The 24,779-nt window shown below is 50.7% G+C and overlaps 1 protein-coding gene across 4 annotated transcripts in view; it reads right to left on the bottom strand.

The window, feature by feature from the left end:
• Positions 1–14,802, bottom strand: part of TSPAN18 (tetraspanin 18) — a 203,874-nt gene extending 189,072 nt beyond the window's left edge. For 3 of the 4 annotated variants that reach the window (XM_055354715.2, XM_031015852.3, XM_031015854.3), the window contains exon 1: positions 14,029–14,372. The gene's annotated coding sequence lies outside the window, so the exon portion shown is untranslated. Of the gene's footprint in view, positions 1–14,028; positions 14,373–14,781 lie in introns of those variants that run through there. The other variant, XM_055354714.2, reaches the window with a different exon arrangement.
• Positions 14,803–24,779: the final 9,977 nt, after the last annotated feature.

Below are 24,779 nucleotides of genomic sequence, written 5' to 3'. Positions count from 1 at the left end.
AAGAATATTTTTATTTGAGCTCATTATGCAGCCAATCTTCAGACACTTTTCTTTCATTAAACTGCTTTGAGAAGGAAAAATTATCAAATGAAAGGGAGGAAACGTTATGCATATCATCCCAGCTCTTGAAAAGAATGCCACGGATTGTCCTCTTTGGCTCTTAATTTATTTAAAGACATCCCCACTTCCATCAACAACCACGCCTCGGCTTCCTGAGAGCTTTTCTCCAGGGGACACAAGGCTCCGAGGTCATGTTCTCCGTTCAAGACTCTCAGGGGAGACCCAGAGGCTCTGGAGTTAAAATGAGAACAAGCAGCCCCACTCCCATGATGCGGATGGGATATCAGAAATCCACAGGGATGGCAAAACCTCGTCTCTACTAAAAATACAAAAAAATTAGCCGGGTGTGGTGGTGCACGTTTATAGTCCCAGCTACTTGGGACAGGAGAATCGCTTGAACCTGCAAGGCAGAAGTTGCAGTGAGCCAAGATCTCGACACTGCCCTCCAGCCTAGGTGACAGAGAGAGACTCCATCTCAAAACAGAAGTCCAGAGGGAACATGAGAGTTTGTTAGAACCAAACCAAGACTGGACTTAAAGATTAGGCTTTCTGGACTCCTAGTCCAGTGCTCCCTCCATCACTCCATTTGAGGAACAATGGAAGACAGAAATTCACAGGCTAGGATGGGGTTGTGGGGGCAGCTCCCCCAGTTCTTTGCTAATTCTCTGCATTTCCAGGTGTCCCTGTCTTGCTGAGGGCCCACAGCCTCTGAGCTCGGCCACTACGTCCCCATCAGCTTCTAGGTGCAGAGTCCTCCAGGGAAATCTCCCACCTGTGGCCCAGTCCCAGCCCCTCAGCAGCACCAGGTGCCCCACGCCCCTGGCTGGCCCTGCCCTCTCACAGGACACACAGGTGGCAGCTGTTCCCCTTGGTTGTACAGCCTGCTTTCCCAGCAAGAAGGCTCTGGAAAGGAAAATAAAACAACAAAAAGCCCTTTGATCTGCCAACCGACACCCTTATCACACAATGGAGGAAGGTAGAGATGCCCTCTGTCCTGACCCACGGGTCTCACGGTCACACATCCTCCCCAAAGGGTCCCAAGGGCTCTTTCCCAAACCCCACCTAGCCCAGGCCCCTGCACCCCACAAGATGAAAAGGAAAAGATGACATTTGCAGGGACAAAGCAGAGATAGGCAAGGGGCGGGCAGAGATCGGAGAGGGCCAGGCAACCATGACAAAGAGAATAAGCCACTGACCCGGTAGCCACCCTACCATAGGTGTCTCTGCAGATTGTCCATGTGGTGGGACAACAGGAAAGGGGCGTGCATGAAACAAGCAGCTCATTCCACTAGTCGGGAATGACTGCATCACAGCTGGCCATGCAGTGGCACGCCAGGCACCCATCCCAAAAGGACGTGCCTCTCCCATGTCCCATGGTCCACCCAGGAGACCCTCCATGGCTTCGGTGAATAGCTGTTCCCTCCAGTTCCTCCAACCTCAAGCACCAGCTTCAAACTCTTGGCCTGAAGGTAGGCTGGAAACCCACAGGAGCAGCCCAGGGCTGTCTCTGGGCCCAGAGACTGGTGTAAGACTGAGAGTGACCTTCCATTGAATATGCTTTTGTTTTATTTCCATATTCTCTTGCTATGTTACTCTTTATTTTTTCCTAAGTCTTTCACCAGGAAGACATGATTACTTTCTTTTCTTTTTGAGACAGAGTCTCGCCTGGCTCTGTGGCCCAGGCTGGAATGCATTGGCGTAATTTCAGCTCACTACAACCTCTGCCTCCCGGGTTCAAGTGATTCTCCTGCCTCAGCCTCCTGAGTAGCTGGGATTACAGGCACCCGCCACCACACTTGGCTAATTTTTTCTATTTTTAGTAGAGACAGGGTTTCACCATGTTAATCAGCATGGTCTCGAGCTCCTAACCTCAAGTGATCTGCCCGCCTCAGCCTCCCAAAGTGCTGGGATTAACAGGCATGAGCCACCGCACCCAGCCAGATGTGATTATTTTCAAAGAGCAGTTAACTCCTGGAAAATCCAAAAAAAAGATACGGAGAGAGGGAAACCCTGGAATCAAGAAACCCCCCTCACTTCCTGGGATATTTGACTACCTTCCCACCCTGTTGCGGCCTCCACCTCCCTCACAGCCTAGGTGCAGAAGTAAAGGTCCCCATTCCCTTGTAGTTTTGGCAGCTGCCACCAAACGAGGGATTCAAGGCTGGACGGGAGCAAAGGGCCAGGAGAGAAGTCACCAAGACCCCTGGATCCTGATTTCCTCCCAACCCTGCTGTTAAGAAACAAACCAGCTCCAAAAGGGAAGACTGTGAGGATCTGCAGAGGAGAAGAGCCAGGAAACAGACCATCTGGCGGTGGAGTGCAGGCTCCAGGTTCAGACTACCTGGGTTTTACACTCCTATACTTGTTCAGCAGCTATGTGACCTTGGGCAAGTAACTTAACCTCTCTGTGCCCTGGTTTTCTCAACCATAAAATGGGGATAGAGTACTGAATTAGAAGATGTTAGCGGCTAAATTGTGCTTCCTGCACACTCATATTTAAGCCCTAACCCCTAGCACTTTGGAATGTGAATGTTTTGGCAATTAAGTTATAATGAGGCCTTAAAGGGTCCTAATCCAATCTGACTGGTATTCTTAGAAGAGGAGCTCTGGACACACAGGAGACACCAGGGAAAGGCTGTGTGAGGACACGGTGAGAAAGTGGCCATCCGCAAGCCAAGGAGAGAGACGTCAGAAGAAACCAAACCTGCCAACACCATGGTCATGGACTTCCAGCCTCTAAAACTGGAGAAACAAATATTACATGAATTAATTTATGTAATCCTCACAACTCATAAGTTATGTGTTATATTTAGTCCCATTTTATGATGGGAAAATGAGGCACAGAGAGGTTGAGGAGCTTGTCCAAGGCTGCAGAGCAGGCACGTGATAAAGCTGGGGCTCCAGCCGGGGGGGCTCCAGCCAGGTGGGCTCCAGCGTTCCCACTGTAACAAACTCTTCTATTGGTGGATGAGATCTGATTTGTGAGGGCCTGGCACCCTGCAAGTAATCAACACATATTAGCTGTGATCATCTACAAGCCAAAGAACATGGAGGATTACCAGTAACCACCAGAACAACCTAAAAAAGACTGGCTTGCAGAGGAGAAAATGGAGAGAAGGCAAGAGAATTTCTCAGGCAACTTCTGAGACCCTACCAGGTGCCTGGGATACAAGGAGGAACAGACAGGCACTGCCCCTGCCTTCCTGGGCTTACATCAAAGTGGAGGAAATAAATGTTAAAAAAAAAAATTACACAGAGAAGTCAACAATCATCCAAGAGTGACAAAACACCACTAAGGAGAGGACTGTGGAGCCATCTGAGCCTACAGATGGGAAATTTGGCCCATTAGGAAGTCAAGGAGGACTTCCTGGAGGAGGTAATGCAGGGGCTGGGATCCAAAGGATGAGGAGGAGTCAAGTCAGGTAACTAAAGAGGGAGGAAAAAGCAGTCCAGGGGAGGAAGATCACAAAGATTCGTTCATGAAGGTAGGGGCAAGAGAAGAAAACAAGTGGCAGATGGGCTGGAGAAGAGGGAGCGAGGCTTGCGTGGGGAGGGGGCAGAGGTCACATGAAAGCCTTTTGAACACAACGGAGAATCCATCGAAGGGTTTTAAGCAAGGCGGCTAACATGACCACATTACACAACAGATGTTTTCCTAACTAAGTGTGTAAGCTGAACTTCTGTATTTCTTTTTAAGGCAGAAGGAAGCAGTGGGAACTTTAGAGTTAACTAGTCTATAAATTGAATGCAGACTTTCAAATCCAGCTGGCATTTTCATAGATCGGTCTCCCTAAAATGAGGTACACCTATTGATTTATCACACTGGAGAAGGGTGGGCCTCTCTGGTGTGCTGGAGACGTCAGGGAGTGCCTCTGGTGGCTGTGTCATGGGAGAAACCCCACATTCTGAAAGTGATCTTCCCACTCAGCCACCACGACCTGCTTCCTGCGGTGACCACAATCTTCCCAGACCCCCTTCTCAGCTTCTCCTCATCCTCCAACCCAGCTTGTCCTTTGGGTCCATGAGGTGGCCTTTCTGTCCTGGATGCCCTGAGCATTTTCATGGCATTCTACGGCTCCCTTTGGGCTTTGGTGCTATGGCCTCCCCATGCCCCCACATAAGAGGGGCTTAGGGGCAGAGGCCTTGGTACATAGCAAGGAGGGATGGAATCCCAAAGAAGCTATAGCTAAGAATCTACCCATTCAATCATTCATTTCCTCATTCATTCAGCATGTGAGCATCTGTTCAACCCCAGGCACTGAGCTCCACGCTGCAGCCTCCATGTAAAACCAAACAGAAACATCTCCACCCTCACTCTATGGAGGAAAACAGATGACAAATAAAATATTTAAAGTAATCCTAACATTCATTGAATACTTTTCATGTACCACATTCCATCCCAAGAGATACATTTATGCATTTTAATCAAACCCTATGAGTTAAAATGGAGTCAGAGAGAATTTAAGTGATTTGTCAAAGATCAAACAAAGGTCATAGTGTGAGGCTGAACTGGCATTTGAACCCAGGCGCTGTGTTCAGAATGAGTCCTAACCCTCCACAGCAGGTTGCCTCCCCTGCTTCCTTGCACCCAGATGAGGCTGCATATCAGAGTCCTCCAGCCTCCACAGCTAAACCCCCAGACCCTTCCGGGCCCGGAGGGAAGGGCTCTGGAGCTGAGAGTCATCTACTGAGCCTCCCCGGGACCCCCCCCATTCAGATGCCCAGACACTCTCCTGGGGAGAGAAGCCCAAATTGCAAAAGTCACCATGACTTCTGATGCTAAAATGGAACCCATGAAAAACATCAAGCAAGAAAAATCCATCTCAACTGATATTCTCAACTTGGAGCTGGCAGGCAACTCCAGAAAGGCGAGTTGAAAGAATGCAAATGGTGCCTTTCATTCGGTCAACTCAAACAATTATTTCTAGAAAACATTGTAGCTCCAACTGGGTGTAATTTCTATATGCTGATGTTTCCTGGGAGACATCCCATCTAGGGAGCAAAGATGAATAACACAACTGGCAAACACTTAGCTGCGGACAGAGTGGGTTTTGACACAGACATTCACCTCCTTTGATGCTCAGGACTAGGCTATGAGGTAGGTATATAAACCTACCGTAATAGTAAGAGGAATGAAATGTATAGAGAGTAATTTACCAGTCACTTACTAGTTGTATAGGTGTATGAACTTGGGCAAATTACTTAACCTTTTTGTGCTGACTTCTTTGACTGTAAATAGAGCAATGATACTACCACCTCTGTGGGTTGATCTGTGTACCCCAAAACGATATGTTGACAGCCTAACCCCTGGCTGTCAGGAACTTCGCAGATATAATCAGGTTAAGAGGAGGTCATGGCTGGGCGCTGGTGGCTCATGCCTGTAATCCCAGCACTTTGGGAGGCCGAGGCGGGCAGATCATGAGGTCAGGAGATCGAGACCATCCTGGCTAACACAGTGAAACCCGTCTCTACTAAAAAATACAAAAAAATTAGCCAGGCGTGGTGGTGGGCACCTGTAGTCCCAACTACTCGGGAGGCTGAGGCAGGAGAATGGTGTGAACCCAGGAGGCGGAGCTTGCAGTGAGCAGAGATCGCCACTGTGCTCCAGCCTGGGCGACAGAGCGAGACTCCGTCTAAAAAAAAAAAAAAAAGAGGAGGTCATTAGGGTGAACCCTAATCCAACATGACTGGTGTCCCTATAAGAAGAGGAGAGGCAGACACACAGGAAGAATGTCATGCGATGATGGAGGGAGGCATCTACCAGCCAAAGAACACGGAGGGTTGCCAGTAACCACCAGAAGCTAGGAAGAGGCAAAGAGGACCTTTCCCTAGAGCCCTCAGACAGAGCATGTTCCTGCCAACACCTTGTCTGCAGGCTTTTAGCTTCCAGAACTGTGAGAATAAGTTTCTGTTGTTTTAAGCCATCTAGTTTATGGTGCCATCATGGCTGCTGCAGGCAACCAATAAGCCGCCTCAAAGGGCTATGGAGCTGCCTCAGAGCTGCTGCCCTGCACCACAGAAGCCGAGGTCTGGATGCAGGAGTGAGTGAGGTGTCTGAGGGCCCCAAGGTGCCACAGTCACAGCCTTCCCTGGCCTCCGTGCCTGAGTCAGCATAAATCCAGCTGCAGGGGAAGGCTACACTCTTCAATGACCCCAGGAACAAGTGTCCACTATGCTCAGGAGAAGAATGCACATCTCAAAACCCTGTCTTCAGAGACCATCCTCTTCCTAACCACAGGCCCCTCTACTCCCCGTGTCCAGCCTGCCCAGCTCTTCTCCACAGGGACCATGGAGGGCGGTATTTCTGTTTTGACGGGAGAAATGCCTCATTCCCCAAGGGCTAAGACACCAACCAATGAGCAAGTTCCCTGGGCCTGCCCTGCTGGGGGAGCCCTAAATGTCAGGCAGCAGGTGGCCCAGTGCACTTGGCCCACTAGAGCACGCTGCAATCTGTCCCCCCAGAAGGAGAGGCAGCAACACTGGGCGGGCTGGGGGAGCCTCTCTCAGCAACACCCCCAGCCCTGAACCCACTGTGGGAGTTAGACATGAAAAGGTGGGCCTAAATCCAAGACCCAGGGCTCCAAATTCTTGTCCCGTTTCAAATGGAAGCCATATTAGTTCAACACAAGAGTCCAGCCCAAGGCTGCTGGGAAGGGAAGTGGGTACCTCTCCTTCCAACGACCAGGAGTCCAAGCATGTGTGCCCACTTCTAGCATCTCCCCAGGCACTGTTCCCTTGCCAAGGGCAGCTCTTTCTCTTCCTCAAGGTGGAGAGAAGAGGTGCAAACACGACACCTACTATGTGCCAGGCACTTGACTTGCTTTTTAGCTTTCCTATATTCTTGCCATTTTGCAGAGGAGAAAATTGAGACAGGCTGAGAGAGATGAACAAGTGTTAAGTAGAGCAGTCAGGATTTGAACCTAGGTCTGGACATCTTACTATCCACAGAAAAGCAGACCTGGAAAGCCTCCTAGGGCCCCATCTTAGTCCGTGTGTGTTGCTACAAAGGAGTATACAAGGCTGGGTAATTTATAAAGGAAGAGGGTTTTTTTGGCTCATGGTTCTGCAGGTGCCAGCATGGTGCCAGCATGTGCTTCTGGAGAGGGCCTCAGGCTGCTTCCACTCAGGGCAGAAGGTGAAGGGGAGCTGGCATGTGCAGAGATCACGTGGTGAGAGGCAAAGCAAGAGAGAGGGAAGGGAGAAGCCAGGCTCTTTAACAATCAGCTCTCCTGGGAACTGACAGCATGAGAATTCACTTGAAGAAGGGCACCAGGCCACTCATGAGGGATCCGCCCCCATGACCCAAACACCACCCCCCCAACCTCCAACAGTGGAGATCAAATTTCAACATGAGATTTGGAGGGTCAAACAAACCAAACTATAGCAGGACCCTCTGCTTCCCTGCCCACTCTCACAAGGACACAATGGGCCAGCATGGGGGTACACAGGTGGATGGGAGCTGCAGGTAGCAGCACCAGGTGTGCCTTGGAGGGGTACCCCGAAGCTTGGCTGCATGGCAATTCCCAAAGCGGCCCAAATGTGGGTCCCAAATTCTTATGGCTCTCCCTATGAATACCTAAGACTCTGGCTTGTCTCACCTCAAGGCCAGACCCTTCTCCGTTAGTTTCCAGATAGTTCCTGCAACCACCCCTCCTCACCATCCATAAAATGAATACAGATACTCTACCCTATTGAGGAATGCAGGGAGGAGACAGGAGCAGAAGTGGGTTCTGAAAGATCCTGGGAGACATGCTGGAAAAAGTTCTCAGAGCAGTAAATTTCAGTAAGCCAAAGGAAGTCATGGGAGAACTGGGCTGAAGATCCAGGGCCTGGCTTATAGTGCCCTTGCCATGCATGGACTCACCTCCCTCTGGTATGTTATAGGCACAATATGATCTGCCCAGAAATAATCTCAATAGACACAGTCTGTAATCTACAAAGAGCAATGTACATCAGGGATTATTAGGGAAAGGAAGCTTCTATGTGTTAACAACCAGCAACATACCAGCTCTATACTAGAAGCTTTAAATGCATCATCTCAATTGATCCTTAAAGCACTCTACTAGGATAAATGTAAATGCAGAGACTTAGTGCTCATCAAATATCCATGTACTTCCTTACATTCTCAGCCTCCCTGGGGGCTGGTTTGGGGCCAGATGACAGTTCTGACCAAGGTGCTGGAGGTGAAGTGATGTGTGTCACCTCCTGGCCAAAGCAGTTGAGTATTAGTGTGGCTTTCCCTTCTCCCTCTTCCCCATCTGCAGTAACTTTGGATGCCACACGCTTTAGAAGGGGCAGTTACAAAGATGGTGGAGTCATCATCTTTGGAGCCTGGGTCCCTGAGTGACCATGTGGAACAGAGACCCATATTAGACAAGTAATGTGATCAGGAGTTAATCATTTTGTTAAGCCACTGAGATTTTAGAGTCATCTGTGGTTGCTGTTATTCTGATTTTCACAGATAAGGAAGCCAAGGCCACACAGCCAGTAAATTGCAGAATCGGGATTCAAATTTCAGATCTGTGACTCCAATATGCATCCTCTTTCCACTACAACCTTTTGTTGCTTAATAAGATCATTCCCCCCTCTAACCCCTCCATAAGCAGCCATGTCCCAAAAAACTTACTCATCACTGTCCCCAAAATGCCTGAGTAATCCATGCAGGACAAAAACGGAATCTCATAAGGTGCCCTGAGCCTGCAAGATGATCAAAGGTGGGGAGGAGGGGGCTTGATTCGGTCTAAGAGATATCATTCCTGGGGCTTTTCGGCTCACAGGAGGTTTTGATACATGAGGAAATATAATACAGTGGTTTAGCACACAGGATAAGAGAATCAGATCAACCGAGGATCAAATCCCAATCCCACCACTTACTCTGAATTCTTCCTGAGCCTTCACTCTCTAATCTACAGAATGGGGGCGGTATCCAAACCATCGTTGTAGGCGGAGACAGGATGAAGTATTGTCAAGCACCTGGCGGACGGCAGGATTCCCCAAGTGTCTGCCCCATGATAATCATCTCTGGGATATCTCAGAGCAGCAGCCTTGCTGGAACAAGACGAGGCAGAGGCCCAGCCTGGCCTGTCCCCTCCCAAGCCGCTGGAAGAGGCTGCCCCGGCCAGCATGGCCAATAAGGTCCAAAGCTTTAGACCACGGACCGGGCCCAGCCCACATCCTTGGAGCAGACCATGGGCAGAACACAAAAAGGGATTCAGGGCCAGCCAGACATAAAGCAACACAACAGAAGAACCAGATTATTTATCTTAAAGTCGAAAGTGTCTTCTAGGAAGATGGCTTTTTATTTGGGTGACTCTGGGAGAGGCTGATCAGCTTAAACATATTATCTGCACATATGGTTTTCATACCATGGTGAAGGGTGGGAAACAAAGGGTGGAGGGGAAAGGACAGGCAAATGCTAGCTGATGAAATATCATCCCTCAACTGCCAGGAGCCAGGATATTGTCAGTGACGTCAAATTGGGCTTCTTGCCATGGGGACGGGGCTACCATGAGCCTAGTCACAAGATTCAGGAGTCCCTCAATGAGGCAGAGAAAGGAAGAAAAGAACCAAAAAAGCAACTTATTCACCCTTACCTTCTACCCCAAAGACAGATTTTCTCTCTCTCTCTCTCTCACACACACACACACACACACACACATATACAATCCAGGCCCCAGAAAACTAGAAAGGACCAAAGTTAATCCCTCCCATTTTACAATGATAGTAATAATGATAATCATGACAATGATGATGATAGTGAACACTTATTGAGCACTTACTATATGCCAGGCATTATGCTAAACGTTTTACTAGTTTTATCTCAAAGACTATCCACAACAATCTGATGGGGTATTACTAGTTCCATTTTACAAATCAGGAAATGGAGGCACCAGGGGTTGAATGGTCTAAGGTCACACAACTGATATGAAGTTATGATACAGCTAACAGGCAAATCCAGGCAGTTTAACCACCACGCACTGCTGCCTCTAAAGAAATAGAGAAACTGAGGCTCAGAGAGGGGCTGTGACTCACACAAGGCCACATCACTCCATCTGTAACAGTATCAGGGCTAGAACACAAGTCTCCTAATGCCTGGTTCAGCTACCCTTCTGCTCCATCCTGTTGCCTTTTGTACACACTTGCCCACCACCAGTGAACATGTTTTTGCTCATCTCCAAGTTGTTGAATTCACTAATTAAGCCAGCAGTCTTGGGTGCAGACCAGGGGCAAGAGCTGCATCTTAAGACAACAAGTACCCAGATGAAAGACCAGCCCTGCCAGCTGCAAACACAGGCTCACCATCTTACTCTCCCATTCTTTATAAAAAGTGTTTCAAACGCCAGGTGCAGTGGCTCACGCCTGTAATCTCAGCACTTTGGGAGGCCAAGGCAGGTGAATCACGAGGTCAGGAGTTTGAGACCAGCCTGACCAACATGCTGAAACCCGTCTCTACTAAAAATTCAAAAAAAATTAGCCAGGCATGGTGGCACACACCTGTAATCCCAGCTACTTGGGAGGCTGAGGCAGGAGAATCGCTTGAACTCGGGAGGCAGAGGTTGCAGTGAACCAAGATCGCACCACTGCACTCCAGCCTGGGCGACAGAGCAAGACTGTCTCTCAAAAAAAAAAAAAAAGTGTTTCATGATCCACCCCCACTCCCTCAGATGGAGCGCTAATGCAGGTCCAAGGTGCCAGCCCGGGTGGCAGGAGGAGCCCAAGCTGGTACATTTGCTCAATGGCATCAGGTGGTAGAAACGCCTGATCAATGGGCATCATCTGCTCAGTGGGACCAGAGTGCTGGTTTCCAAGGCCCCCTCCCTGTGCTGCACCCCAGCTGAGCATGAACAAATGTTCCTGATTTTCCCTCTCAATGGCTGATGAAATAGACCAGAAAAGCAGCCCTCTGGAAAGGGAGAGGTCCCTAAAACCTGCACCCCAGGAACTGAAAGGGCTCTTCCCAAGAAGAGTGGGGAGCGATCCTGCAGACTAACATGGGGCTCCCAGCAGGGACTGGTTACAGACATTCCCCTCTCTACCCAAAACTGCTGGGCACTTTGTCCTTCAGCTCTGATGGCAGGAGATGGTTTCTGAATCTGCTGCATTCACTCAACGCAGGATTTTGCTGTGTACAGGCGGGCAGAGAGAGGCAAGCCAGCCCGGAGAGGCACCTTCCACTGAATGGAAGGCGGAAGGAATGGAGCAGGGCTGCCCAGCCCCCTAAAAGGTTAGACTCTCCTGCTCTAAGTTGCAAGATGGCTCAGAATCTCCTCAGCCAACATATTCATTTTACAGACTGAGGAAGCAGGCTCAAGAGGGGAAATAACTTGCCCAAGGCCACACGGATGACTCAGAAGAGCTAGATTTCAAATCTGCTATTTTCCCTCTTCCTGGCACCCCCTCCCACACATCCTTGAATTAATCCTGTGTCCCTACCCAGCACCCTGCCCTCCAACACACCCCTCAGACCATTAAAATCTCATTTTTTAAAGGGCAGAAGGTTCCTTCCTGGACTCAGCCCTAAGGTGTCCTAAACCCAACCCCAAGGTATCCTAAACCCAACTAACTTCGGCTTCTAGAAAGTGTCCTGGAGCTTTCAATGATGTGCTACCATTTCAGCCTGGGGTTGGGTAAAAGCACCACATATACTGGCTGTTTGAATGGGTTTGGGGACAAGGGAGACAAGGAAACAGAGTGCCCAAGACTTGAAATGTTGCTAAATCAGAGATTTTGGAGTTTGCCTGGGAGAAGACTGAGCCCACACAAGATACTTTAAGCCCAAACACAGACTTTAGTAGCCCTTGGGGACCTTCAATTCCCTCTCCAATTCAGGAAAAGTGGGGTGGGGGTAGGGAGAAGAGGGGAAGGACAGAACACGGGAAACGCTGGCCTTCTAGGGGCCCCATGTTCCCAGGCAGGTTCCAAGGCAGGGCTGGTCCATGCAGGCTTCCCTCCACAGAAAAACAAGAGTCACTAAAAGCAAAACACAACAAAAAAAACCTTCTTTTGTTTTCCAGCCCCCTGGAATGTCTTAAAGACCTATCCAGAGACAGCAGGCTTCTCCACCCTTTCCTTTCTCTCCTCTCTCCTCCTCCTCTTCTATTCAAAATAAAAATCATGCTGATCTGTCTTTATGGCAACTTTGTCCTGGAGCATTTCAGTAGCATCCAACAAAAACATGTGGCAGACTACATTGAACAGAGGAACCTCATCTCTTTCAGGGACCCCCATTTCCCCCACCTTTTTAAGGGACATTAAGGACATGGGAGCAGAAGGGGGGCTGCCCAAGGAGCACAGGTTACCAGCTAAGAGAAAGATGAAAACTTCTACCAACCACAATGAGGCCACGGCGCAATCTATGATTTGCTCCTTTGCACTCACTTGGGGTGATGGGAGGAAGGAGGGAACTGGAGAGAAAGATGAGGCAATAGTCCCTCCAAAGTCCCTTCAATGTTAGCCCCGCACATGACAAAGATCACAGTCCTCACAGATGCCAGCAGCCGTCGACTTCCCAAGGCACAGACACACAGACTCAACATACAGGGACCCTGAGGCCAGATAACTGGGACCCAGGGCAGATTTCCACCAATAATTGTGAAATGACCAGAAGAATGTGGCCTAGAGACCACAGACCCAGGGGATGAGGGTGGGGGCCAGGGCTCGTTGACTGCTGAGAAATTTAACACTTCTGCCTGGACTGCTGAAGTCTTTAAGGCCCCATCCCCCACCGCCCGCCCTGTGCCTCCCAGTTTACTTGTGCCCAGAGAGAGGATAACCCAAGACCCCCATCCTGCCTTCACCAGACAGGGATTCGGCCAGATCCAGGAAACAAAGGTGCAACTTTTACAAAAAGGGTGCATGCATTTTGGGGTTTGGGTTTCTGCAACTCCAAAAACCGTCAAAAAGTTAATTCCCCAGCCCACTCTCTCTGCACCAATTCGCAGTTGTAGTTTCTTACGTCTTTTTCTGGGGGTAAATTTCTTATCCATTTGCCCTGCCAGCCTTCCCGAGAAAAATCACATCCTGACTCCCAGCCTTTCCAGCCCACGGCGCAGTTATAACTGTGAACCTTTCGCCTCACTCTTGGTCCCGCTCCCCCGTCTGGCTAGTGTAGGGCGGGCTCCTCGGGGCGGGACCCCGCGTAAGTTGGGTGTCTGTGGTCCCTGCGTCCTGGATGTCGGCGCAGTTGCCTCGCAGGAGCCAGAACGCGCTTCCTGCGGGCCAGGGCCGGGGCAGTGCGCCCCCTGGCGGGAGCCCAGTCACCTCACTCCAGCAGGACCTGGAGCCGGCGCGATCCCACCCGAGCCGAGCACCCTCCCAACTGGCTCCCACTGCCCCCTAAATCTGGACGTGCCCGAGCCTCCCACCCACCCAGCACCCCATGGAGTCTCCACTTCCCCAAACCGCACACACCTAAGGAATAAGGGGGGTCCTGGAGGAACGCGTGGCGCCTCCGCCCCGCCCCGCCCCGCTGCCAGGGACCCCAAAGGCAGCCCGCCCTCCATGCAGCTGCCAGGCCCCACAGCCCTCCCGGCCCCGATCGCCGCTCCCAGTCCCTGGTCCCTCACTGTCTTACCGGGTGGCGTGGCGAGCAGCCCCTTTCCGGGCGCAGCCCTGGCCGAAACCCCGAACCTTGTAACCACACCTGCCACCCCGCGCCGTTCTCCAGAAGCCCCCACTCCCCTACCCGGAGCATTGGGAGCCCACTGGCTCTGCACCTGTCCTGGGCGCAGCCCCCGGCCCTCAGCGGACTCCGGGCAGGCACCGGGTGGAGACCGTCCCCGGCCCCCCAGCCCCCGCGTGCTAGTTTGAGTGGAACTTGGTTGCCGGGCTTCCGTCCTGGGATCCCTACTCCACCCCAATTCCCCGCCGCGTCCAGCAGCACCCCCGGGGCGGCGCGCGGGGGGGTCCCCAGGTCCCCGGGGGCGCGGCGGCGGCGTGCGGAGGGCACGGAGGTGCGGAGCCCCATACCTTCCAGCGGCGGCGGCCGGACCCCGCGCCAACTCCCGCCGGCGGCCGGGGGGAAACTTTCCTGGTCGGAGGGGCGCGCTCGCAACTTGCCCGGCGCCGGCTGCCTTCCCGGCGGTGGCGGCGCGTCCGGGGACCCGCAGAGCGAGGCGGCGGCGCTCGCTCGGGGCTCGGGGCCGGGACCGGGGCCGGGGCCGGGGCCGGGACCGGGGCTGGGGCTGGGGCTCGGGCGGCCTCGCGCGGCTCCGCGGTGGATCGCTCGGCGCTACGTCCGCCCCGCAGCCTGGAGCCCCGCGACGCCGGCGGCAGCTGCACGCCCGCCAGCCCGCCGGCCCCACCTCCGCCGCCGTCCGTCCCTCCCCTCCCCCGCCCTCCCTCCCCCTCCCCAAACCTCCGCCCCTCCCGGTCGTTGCTGCCGAGAAGCGCGTCTCCTCTGCGGGCTGCCCCTCGCCTCCCGCCAGCCTCCGCCTCCGCCTCCGCCTCCAGTCCCGCGTCCCGGCCTTGTCTGGGGGTCCCTGGGCCCACCCTCTGCCCATCTCCCCTTCCTCCGCCTCCGACCACCTCCCGCTCTGCTCGCGGGCCCTCGCTGCGTCTGAATTCGGAAGATCGTTGCGGGAGTGGGGAGAGGGACATGCTGGACCCGAAGTGTTTATTCCAGGGGAACTTTCAGCTGACCCCGGGGCCCAAACGCAGGGGTTGGGGTGAGATCCTCGGTCCCGATCGGGCTCCTGCGCTTCCCGCTGCCGGGGGAAGTACCTGTTGAAAGCCTGGGGAACTCATCCTCCTCTGACTTGCAGATAAGAAAGGGGACTTCCAGCATGGAGGGGCCTGACCCCAGGTCAGATGCAAATGACTTGATTGCAAGGGGCCAGATCTGTGTCTCCGGCCTCAGGGCTGAGGTTCTTGCGGGGCTGGGGAGCTTATCTTTTCTTCTCTGTACTGCTGCCACAGCAGCACTGGCTCCCAACCCCTGACATGACTTGCCTGAGACTTTTAACCTCTGAGCCTCCTCTAAACAACTACCCGACCCTGCCCCAGACAAAACGGACAAGCAAGCAGATCAAAGCTGACAGCCCAAGTGAAAGTACTGATGACAGGGGCTCGGGTCGCCCACTCCTCTTCCCTTGGCAACTCTGTTTTGAGTCCCAGCTTGAAGCCTCCACACCCCATCCCTGTGGGCCCTAGGCATTCAAGCACACATCGGCTCTGCAGGAGGCCCCTTGGCCAGCTGATTCTCACTAAGGGGTGACTGATAGGAAGGAGTTGACCCTACTGTCTTGTATATGAATGTTGGTAGTCAGGCCACTGGGCAGAGTTTGGGGGGAGGGGGATCTTCTTGTTTTGTTTTTGTTTTGTTTTTGAGACAAGGTCTCGCTCTGCTGACCAGGCTGGACAAGCCTGGTCAACAAGCACAGCTCACTGTAGCCCGACCTCCTGCACGGCTTACTGTAGGCTCGACCTCCTGGGCTCAAGCAATCCAATCCTTCCACCTCAGCCCCCTCGAGTAGCTGGGACCAGAGGCATGCGCCATCATGCCTGGCTAATGTTTTCTGTTGTTTTTGGTGTGTGTGTGTGTGTGTGTGTGTGTGTGTGTGTGTTTTGTAGAGCTGGACTCTTACCATGTTGCCCAGGCTGGTCTCCAATTCCTGGTCTCAAGTGATCCTCCCACCTCAGTCTCCCAAAGTGCTGAGATGACAGACGTAGCCACTGCACCCAGCCACCAGCCAGAGTTTTGAGAGGCAGGAAGTGGCTGCCTTTCCTTGCCCACATTCCAGGAAATGGATTCGTCCCTGTAAGGGGACATCCCTGTAAGGACTTCAGGGATGTCTGGTCCTTTCAAGAACTTCACCGCGTCGCCGGGACTCTTAGAGTAGGCACGTGGCTGGAAGAAAAATCCCTGGATCCGCGGTTTCAAAGGGACCCAGAGTGAGCAAAGCTTCACCCAAGGGGAGGAAGTCCCTAATGGTGGAATTTCTATAAGAGGAGGACAAGGAGAAGGGCTCCACATTCACCCTTCAGCTGCCAAAACAGAATGGAGGGTGGAGGCTGAACACTCCGCAGGCCCTGCACTTGTGGAATGCTGCTGGGAGAGGCCCCGTGTGAGCCTCCTTGGACACCAGGCGCCACATACATTTAAAGAGGAAAAACGGGAAGCCCACAGCGAGGGTGCTGGAGCTTGGGAAGTGGAGACCAGAGACAGGCAGAGAGAGGCATAGAGTCTCTAAGGGTCTGGGGCTTGGCAGAACAGGGCAGGCGCAGGGGAAGAGAGTGCAGACCTGCTGCACAACTCAGACAACCAGCTCGGTCCCTGACTCCAGTTCCAAGTCAGTTTCCTGGACCTCAGCCTCTCTCCAGCCTCCATGGAGGACCTGGCCCTATCTGTGCATTAGCTAAGGACATCTGCTGAATAGGCTTCTCTAAATCAACTCTTATTTTTTCATTTTTTTTAAATTTACTTAAGTGAGCTTGTTTTTAAAAAGATATGTTAAATTATTACCATAAATGGAAAGCCAGCATCACATTACTATAAATAGAAGGTAACCATTAAAATAAATACAATGAAAATAAGTGTTATTAAATTCTAACAATGTATCTTTAACCACAATAATAATAATACAGTCTAACAAGATACTGCTGCCTGAGGAGGTGCTGAAGCTCAGGTCCCACTTTCTCTTTGAAAGGGAGGTTACCAAAGGCTAGAAAGGTGTTAAAGACACATTAGCAACAAACTCTTCATCAAGAGCATTGATGAAAAGAGAACTGGGAAGGGACCCCCTCCACTCCCACTCCTCACCAGGTCAATTAGGGTATTGGAGGCCCTTGGATCACCTTCAATGACCTTAATTTCCTTGAACATCTCGGATGTCCTCTCAACTGGGAAACGTAATTCTATGTATTGGTGCAAAAGTAATTGTGGGCTGGGTGCAGTGGCTCACGCCTGTAATCCCAACACTTTGGGAGGCCGAGGTGGGTGGATCACGAAGTCAGGAGATTGAAACCCTCCTGGCCAACATGGTGAAACCGGGTCTCTACTAAAAATACAAAAATTAGCTGGGCGTGGCAGCACGTGCCTGTAATCCTAGCTATTTGGGAGGCTGAGGCAGGAGAATTGCTTGAACCCAAGAGGCAGAGGTTGCAGTGAGCCGACATTGCGCCACTGAACTCCAGCCTGGCAACAGAGCTAGACTCTGTCTCAAAAAAAAAAAAAAAAAGTAATTGTGGTCTCACCAGTGAATGTAATGGCGAGAACCACAGTTACTTTTGTACCATCCTTATATTAGGCCAAAAAAGTACTTTATTTTTTTAAAGTTAGGCGCCCGAAGAATTTAGTCCTGGACAAGATAAGGCCGACTCGGGTTACAGGAAGACCGCACCTCCCTCTCACAAGGTAATCTTGAGGAAATCCCTCCCTTCTCTGGCCTCGGTCCTTCCATCTGTAAAATGGAGGCTTGGGCAAATGGCCCATAGAATCCCTTTGGCTGTTTGATGAAAGCAAGTAAGACACCAAGATTGTGGCTTATCAGGAAACTTAGAGGGTGAAGGCTCCACCAAGGAGAGGGGCTAGAGAGGGGAGAAGCTGGGAAGGAACGAAAGAGCAGGTGGTGGGGCTGTGGATGGATGGGCAGTCCTCAGGAGGGAGAAGGAGCAGGGAAGGCCAGAGCCGACCCACTGGAGTCTAGGTTGGCAGAAACCCAGAAGTGGCCTGGCCTGAAAGTTCTAAAAAGATTCGGGAAGGAAACTTGTGGAGAATTCACTGTAATCCAACCACTTCATTTCACCAATAGGGAAACTGAGGAAGAAACATAGACTAGATTCTCATCATGGTTAAGAGCTGGGCATTGAACCCAGACCTCCTGACTCCCAGGCCAGGGTGCTTTCAATACCTCTGGAATTGGGGCATCTAGTGGAAGTCGTTCTTCTGAAAATACTCACCTTTCCCCTAGGAAGCTCTTAGGCTTCGCTTTCTCCAGCATCTGGAGAAAAAAGTTGAATTGGCCTAAAAGCCCCAAATTCACCGAAGTGTGTCTAGTGCTGCACCACCCAGGTTCTACGCCCCAATCACTGTACACAGGATTTACAGTGATTGGGGTGAGCATTTGCAGACCTAATGCCCAGCAAAGATCCCTGAACCAGGAGTCCACAGGCCCACGTTCCAGTCTTGGCCATCTGGGCGATTCCTTCCCCTCTCTGGGCCTCAGTGTTACCATCTGTGAAATGAGGCATCTGGACAAGATCAGCAGGTTTCAAGTTGGGTTGGTAGGTGCTGCTCCTGGGTATCTTAAGAATGAGAATATCTTAAGAATGAGAATGGTGAGAGAGGAAGAGCAATCCCCCTCCTAGCTTTAGCCAGAAACAGGTTCCCTTTTCATCTGTTTTGCATGACGGTGTCTCACATGAGATTTCAAGGAGAAAGTGTCCTTTGCTTAAAAGGCATTTGAAATCACTAGAAGGGACGACCTCTGGCTTCTGACATTTATAACGTGATGGCTGATTAGCCTGCGCAATTCTCAAGGTCTGGGGCCCTGCTTTGTTCATCTCTGGGTTTCCAAGACCCAGTGCAGAGTTGGTACTCGGGGGAATTTTTTTTTTTTTTTTTTTTTTTTTTTTTGAGATGGAGTCTGGCTCTGTCACCCAGGCTGGACTGCAGTGGCGCGATCTCAGCTCACGGCAAGCTCCACCTCCCGAGTTCACACCATTCTCCTGCCTCAGCCTCCCAAGTAGCTGGGACTACAGGCACCCGCCACCACGCCTGGCTAATTTTTTGTATTTTTTAGTAGAGACGGGGTTTCACCGTGTTAGCCAGGATGGTCCTGATCTCCTGACCTCGTGATCCGCCTGCCTCGGCCTCCCAAAGTGCTGGGATTACAGGCATGAGCCACCGCACCTAGCCACTCAGGGGAATTTTTTATGCCACCTCATAACTGTGCCACCTTGAGCCAGCCACCTAAACTCTCCCATGCATTTCTAAATGGGAATCGTAACTGCAACTCTAGCATGGGGTGGCTGTGAGGGTCTCATGGAAACTCCTTGGTATAGCTCCTGGCACATGATAAATACGCAATACAGGTGAGCCCAATGCTTGAATGGCTGTTTGGATAACACTAGACTTGGCAGATTCTTTCCCCAGAGGCATGCTGACCTTACAACCTAGCTTTGCCAAGGCAGTCTGCATTTTAAATGTTTAATCATTGCCTCCCTGATTTTTTTCTGAATTGTCTCCTTTTATATGTAATTTGCAATCATTTCCAAAACGTGACAGTTCATTAAATGTACAACTGAGTGATTAAATTTGTTTATCTTTGCAACGACTTTCATGGAAATAAATTCACAAATCTTAGGAACACCCTGTGGAGGTTAGAAGGTTGTGGTCTTGACACTTCTGGGCCTCGACTAGCTCAGGGATTCCTCCACTTTCTCTCTTTTTCTCCCTTCAACAAGCTACACACAGGCCAGGGCCAGCCTCTCTGAGTGTTTTTAGCACAAGGTCCAAGGGTCTGCCTGCTCCTTCACCCTCAGGAATGCTTGCAATTCCCAGGGACACACGCGTGCACACACACACACACATTATATACACCCTGCCACACACACACACACACACACACACACACACACACACACACACCCTGCAGGAAAAGAGGTAGAATCTGGATGGCTTTGCTGGGAGGGGTCCAGGGTCAAGCTTCCTCTGAATGCATTGTGGCTGAGCTTTCCAAAAAGTAACTCCCTGGGAATAGCAAGGGAAGGTCCTGCTGGATAAAGAGATTGCTGAAACTTCATCCTCCACCTTCGCTTTTAAATTAACTGATAGTCAACAACACAATACCAATAACTGCCATTTATGGAGTGCTTACTTGGGTAGACGCTCAGGTTGCGAGGTTAGATAAACCCAGGTTCAAAGCCTGTCTCCTTTGTTCACCAGCTGTTTGGCTTTGGGGAAGTTACTTTGCCTCCCTGTGCTTTAGACTCCTAATATTTAACATGAGGCACTGTGATCAAGCCTTTAGAGGCCTGCAAGCCTACTTAAGCCTCCAAACAACTCCATAAGGCACAGATGGTCAGGAAGCTTGTTTTACAGAGAGGGAAGCTCAGAGACCTGCTCAAAGTCACCCAGCAAATAAAGAACTAGGATTCAAACCTTTCTCATTATATTTACATCCGGACCACATCTTCATGTGACAGGGAGAGAGGAGTGGGCAAGGGAGGTCAGGTGACCTGGGACCAGTCCTGGCCTGGAACCTCTGGCTGTGCAAGCTTGGACGAGTGGCCTAACTTCTCTAAGCCTGTCTTCTCATCTATAAAGGGAGATGTTAACACCTACACAACTGTTGTAAACACTGAAGGACATGACTTCTGCAAAGAGGCTTTGAAAACCAGCAAGCATGTAACAAATGTAAGACTTTTAAAATCACCATTATCGTCTGTGTAGAGCTGCTGAGATTACAGGTTTAGCACTCAGAGTCTCACATGGCGCCTGGTACAATTCAGTCATGCAACAAATATTTGTGAAGGTTCAACTGTGAGCCAGGAACTGGCTGTGTACGTGGGCACTCACATTTGAGTAAGAACAAAGAATGCATATGGTCCCTGGCATAATCAATGCAATCAGTGAATTTTTAAACTTCAACTAGGCTGGGCACGGTGGCTAACGCCTGTAATCCCAGTACTTTGGGAGGCTGAGGCAGGCAGATCACCAGAGGTCAGGAGTTCGAGGCCAGCCTGGCCAACGTGGTGAAACCCCGTCTCTACTAAAAATACAAAAATTAACCGGGCGTGGTGATGGTGGGTGCCTGTAACTGCAACTACTTGGGAGGCTGAGGCAGGAAAAGCACTTGAAGCCAGGAGGCAGAGGTTGCAGTGAGCCAAGATCACACCAGTGCACTCTAGTCTAGGTGACAGAGCCAGACTCTGTCTCAAAAAACAAAAAACTTCAGACTCATCTCATGCAAGGGCTCTCCCATTTCACTGAAGATAACACTGTTGTAAAGCTGGGGGTGGGCAAGAGGGAGTTATCCAAATCTACCAGCACGTTGACTTCAGAGTTTAGGGAAGTTTGGGTCCTGCCTCCCACATTACTGTTCTCTGCTTCATTTTCTGCTCTCCCAGACTCACCTGCTCACAGTTACCCTCTTCGCGCTGAACTATTAGTCCCCACGCCCCTGCTGCCTGCCTCCAGAGCCCCTATGTCCATCCACTACTCTGCACTTGGATGAAAAGAAAAGAAATGGGAAGGCAAACACATATCTGTCAACCAGGGATCTCGGGCAGTGTCCAGGAGTTCCCCTTGGAAAACTCTAGAGGTGGGTGCATGGCCCAGGGCTCTCTGGTACCTGAGCAGATACCACCTCTGAGTTGCTGAAAATCCCACCATGGAAGTAATGGTGATTCAGATCAACTTCTTGAGGTGTCGGAATGACCCGGCTCTTGGACCCTGGAGGCAAGATTAGATCAGGGCTGAAATCCGTGACCCTGGGCAATTTACTTCCTTTCCCTGAAGCTCAGTTTTCTCCTCTGCAAAATGGAGAGGATAACAATCTTGGAGTTTGGGAAGGTTAACTGAAATAACACATGTAAAAGTGCTCACCACAGGGCACACAGTAATGACTAAAGGCTGTGGTATCTATTTTCCTGGCAGACCAAGTCTAATTGATGCACAAAGGATGCACTGAAAGCCTACTGCATGCTTAGAGGAAGCCAAAACTGTGAAGACCACAAGCCAGGAACTTTATTGAGCTCTTACTGGGTACTAGACACTTCGCTTAACACTGTATCTCTATTTATTCCTCCAAACTTATCTCTCCCGTAAGATTGTGGGCTCCTTGAAGGCAATGTCTATTTTAGTCCTCTTTGTCCCTACCATAAACCTAATCTGAGAGGGGGAATGTATTAATATTATTGTCTCCATTTTACAGATGGGAAAATTGAGGCTCTGGAAGATTAAGTTACCTGCCCACGAGCTCCTAGCTGGTGAGTGGCAGAGCTGGAATTTGAACCCAGGCAGTTATAGTCCACAGCCAGTGCTCTGTATTCTGACTCACACTACTTCATGCCTGTTATCTCTTCTGTTCTTTCCAAAAACCCTGTGGTCATTAACATTACCCCCATTTTACAGATGAGTAAAGTGAGGTTCAGGGAGGTAGAGTGAGTCACCAAGAAGTGCAGTGGCCATGACTTTTGAGACAAAGGGCAGGTGGCTGGCCTACAAGTGTTCTTTAGCCAGTAAGAGCTGCCTGCTTTGGAGCCAAGTGACCCCCAGCGGTTACACAAGGTGCTCGGGCAACTGGGGCATGTGCTGGGAGTGGTGATAAGGCCAGTTCACCTCCTGGTCATTGATTTTGATGTCTGCTTCATTTTCTGGGGTGCCAGTGGGCAGCAGACAGCAGAACTGAGGAAACTGGATTCCTACCGGGCCATCTCCAGGCTCAAGGACAGATCTACACCCAGCTGTCACAGTGACAGGCATGTCAGGACAGCCTGCCAGAGTGGGAAGGACCTGTCTCCTGCTCCTGTTACCTAGGCAGCACAGGCTGGCACCTGCTCCCTGCTCTCTCCAACTTTCCCTTCCTCCTTCCCTCTCCTTCCCTCTCCTTCTGTTATGAGTTGATTTGTGTCCCCTCAAAAGATGTTGAAGTCCTAACCCCCAGTCCCCCAAATGGGACTATTTGGAAAAATGATCTCTGCAGATGATCAAATTAAGATGAGGCACTAACCCAACATGACCATGTCCTTATCAGAAGGGGAAATTTGGGCACAGAGGCCAACATAGTGAAGACACAGTGGAGGATGTCATGAGAAGATGGAGGTTGAAGGATGCGGCTGCCAGCCAAGGACTGCCAAGGACTGCCAAGGACTGCTGGCCACCCCCAGAAGCCAGCAAGAGGCAAGGAAGGCCTTTTCCCAGAGTCTCAGAGGGAGCATGGCCCTGCTGACACCTCGATTCCAGACTTCTAGCCTCCAGAACAGAGAGGTGATCACTTTCTCTTCTACCATACCATCCAGTTTGTGGCACTTTGACATGGCAGCCCTAGCAAACTCTTACACCCTCTCCCTTCACCACCCTACTTAGCTTCCATATTCCAAACATATGTGTGAAGGTGACAAGGCTCAAAAGAAACGACCCCATGCCAGGTTCACATTGACAAGCATGTGCTGCACCCACGGTCCCTGGAGCAGAGGCATGAAGGAGGACTCCAGAGGCTTCTCCAGCCCCTCAGAAATGGTTGACTCCATTAATATTACAGAGCACTTAGTATGGACTGGGTTCTCTTCTAAGTAATTTCTTAAATATTAAGTACTGTCATTATCCATTTCATAGGTGGGGAGACTGAGGCACGGAAAGGCAAAGTAATTAGACAAATATTACCTAGCTAAATGGCAGAGCTGGGGTCCAGGCTCAGGCAATCTGGCTTTAGGACCTGGGCTCTTAGCCACTTTATCTTGCTGCCTCTAATAGCTTTATCCTGTTAGGTCAGCTTCTCCATCTGTTAAATGGAAACAACTTAGGCAGGAAGAAGATCAAGCCCTCTTCTGTGCCCTGGGATTCTAATTCCCATCCGGCCCACAGAGCCCCAGAGATGGAAGGAACCCTGGTGATGGCCCACCCCCTGCTTGAGCATGTGTGTGTGTTTGTGTGTGTGTGATGGCACATGCCTATGATGTCTGTGCTTGCGTATCTGTGTATATGTTTTGTTTTGTTTTGTTTTGTTTCTGAGACGGAGTCTTGCTCTGTCACCCAGAGCTGGAGTGCAACGGCACAATCTCGGCTCACTGCAACCTCCACCTCCCGGGTTTAAGTGATTCTCCTGCCTCAGCTTCCTGAGTAGCTGGGATTACAGGCGCCTGCCACACACCTGGCTAATTTTTGTATTTTTAGTAGAGACAAGGTTTCACCATGTTGGCCAGGCTGGTCTCGAACTCCTGACCTCCTGATCCACCTGCCTTGGCCTCCCAAAGTGCTGGGATTACAGGTGTGAGCCACTGTGCTCGGCCGTATATGTTATACATACATGTTACATATGCATGCATGCATCCATTCTACTTAATGATATTTTTTTCTTTTTCAGAGTGAGGCTGATTCACTTACTCAAATTAATGTTCACATCTTGCCTGACTCATTTAATGGGAACAGCGAGTTCATGTGCCAGTATGTGAACTGACCCTGAAGACCTTTCACCAAAAAAATATGGAGAGTCTCTTGTTCTTGAGTTAACGAGCATTGGAGAACAACCAGCTTTTCTTTGACTTTCTCTGTTTCTCACAGTGATGCCTGCTGATCTCCGTCTAGCATTCTGACAAAGGGATTGGCGAGAGCCTCTTCAGGAAGACAGGGAATAAGGAATCCCAGAAAGGAGGAAGAGAACACTTTACCATTTCTCAAAAGTGATTTTACCCAACCAACTTTGCAGATGAGGAGGCTAGCAGATCAGAGTGGGTAAATGGCTTGGCCAAGTTCATCCAGGAATTTATTGCAGAACCAGGGCTGAGCCCCATTTGTCCAGATATCCACTTCTCTCCTTCTAATTTTTCTTCTTCCCAGGTTTTTCTCTGTCTCTGCTACTATCTGCCTGATTCTTTGCTTTTTATTCCAAATATGTAAACCTCCAATAAACCTAGAGACAGGCTTATGCTTGATCTATCCCCAGTTATAGAGGAGCCAGGGACAATTACAAAGTGGATAAAAGTCCCCAGGTGCAGTTTTTAGAAATGCTTCCCCAGCATAAACAGCTTAACTCCATAAAGCGCCCCGAGAATGTTTG

The sequence above is a fragment of the Gorilla gorilla genome, chromosome 9 (genome assembly GCF_029281585.2).
Source record: "Gorilla gorilla gorilla isolate KB3781 chromosome 9, NHGRI_mGorGor1-v2.1_pri, whole genome shotgun sequence".
NCBI lineage: Eukaryota > Metazoa > Chordata > Mammalia > Primates > Hominidae > Gorilla > Gorilla gorilla.
Note: the sequence above shows the minus strand (reverse complement) of the source record. Positions and strands in the feature narration are given on the sequence as shown.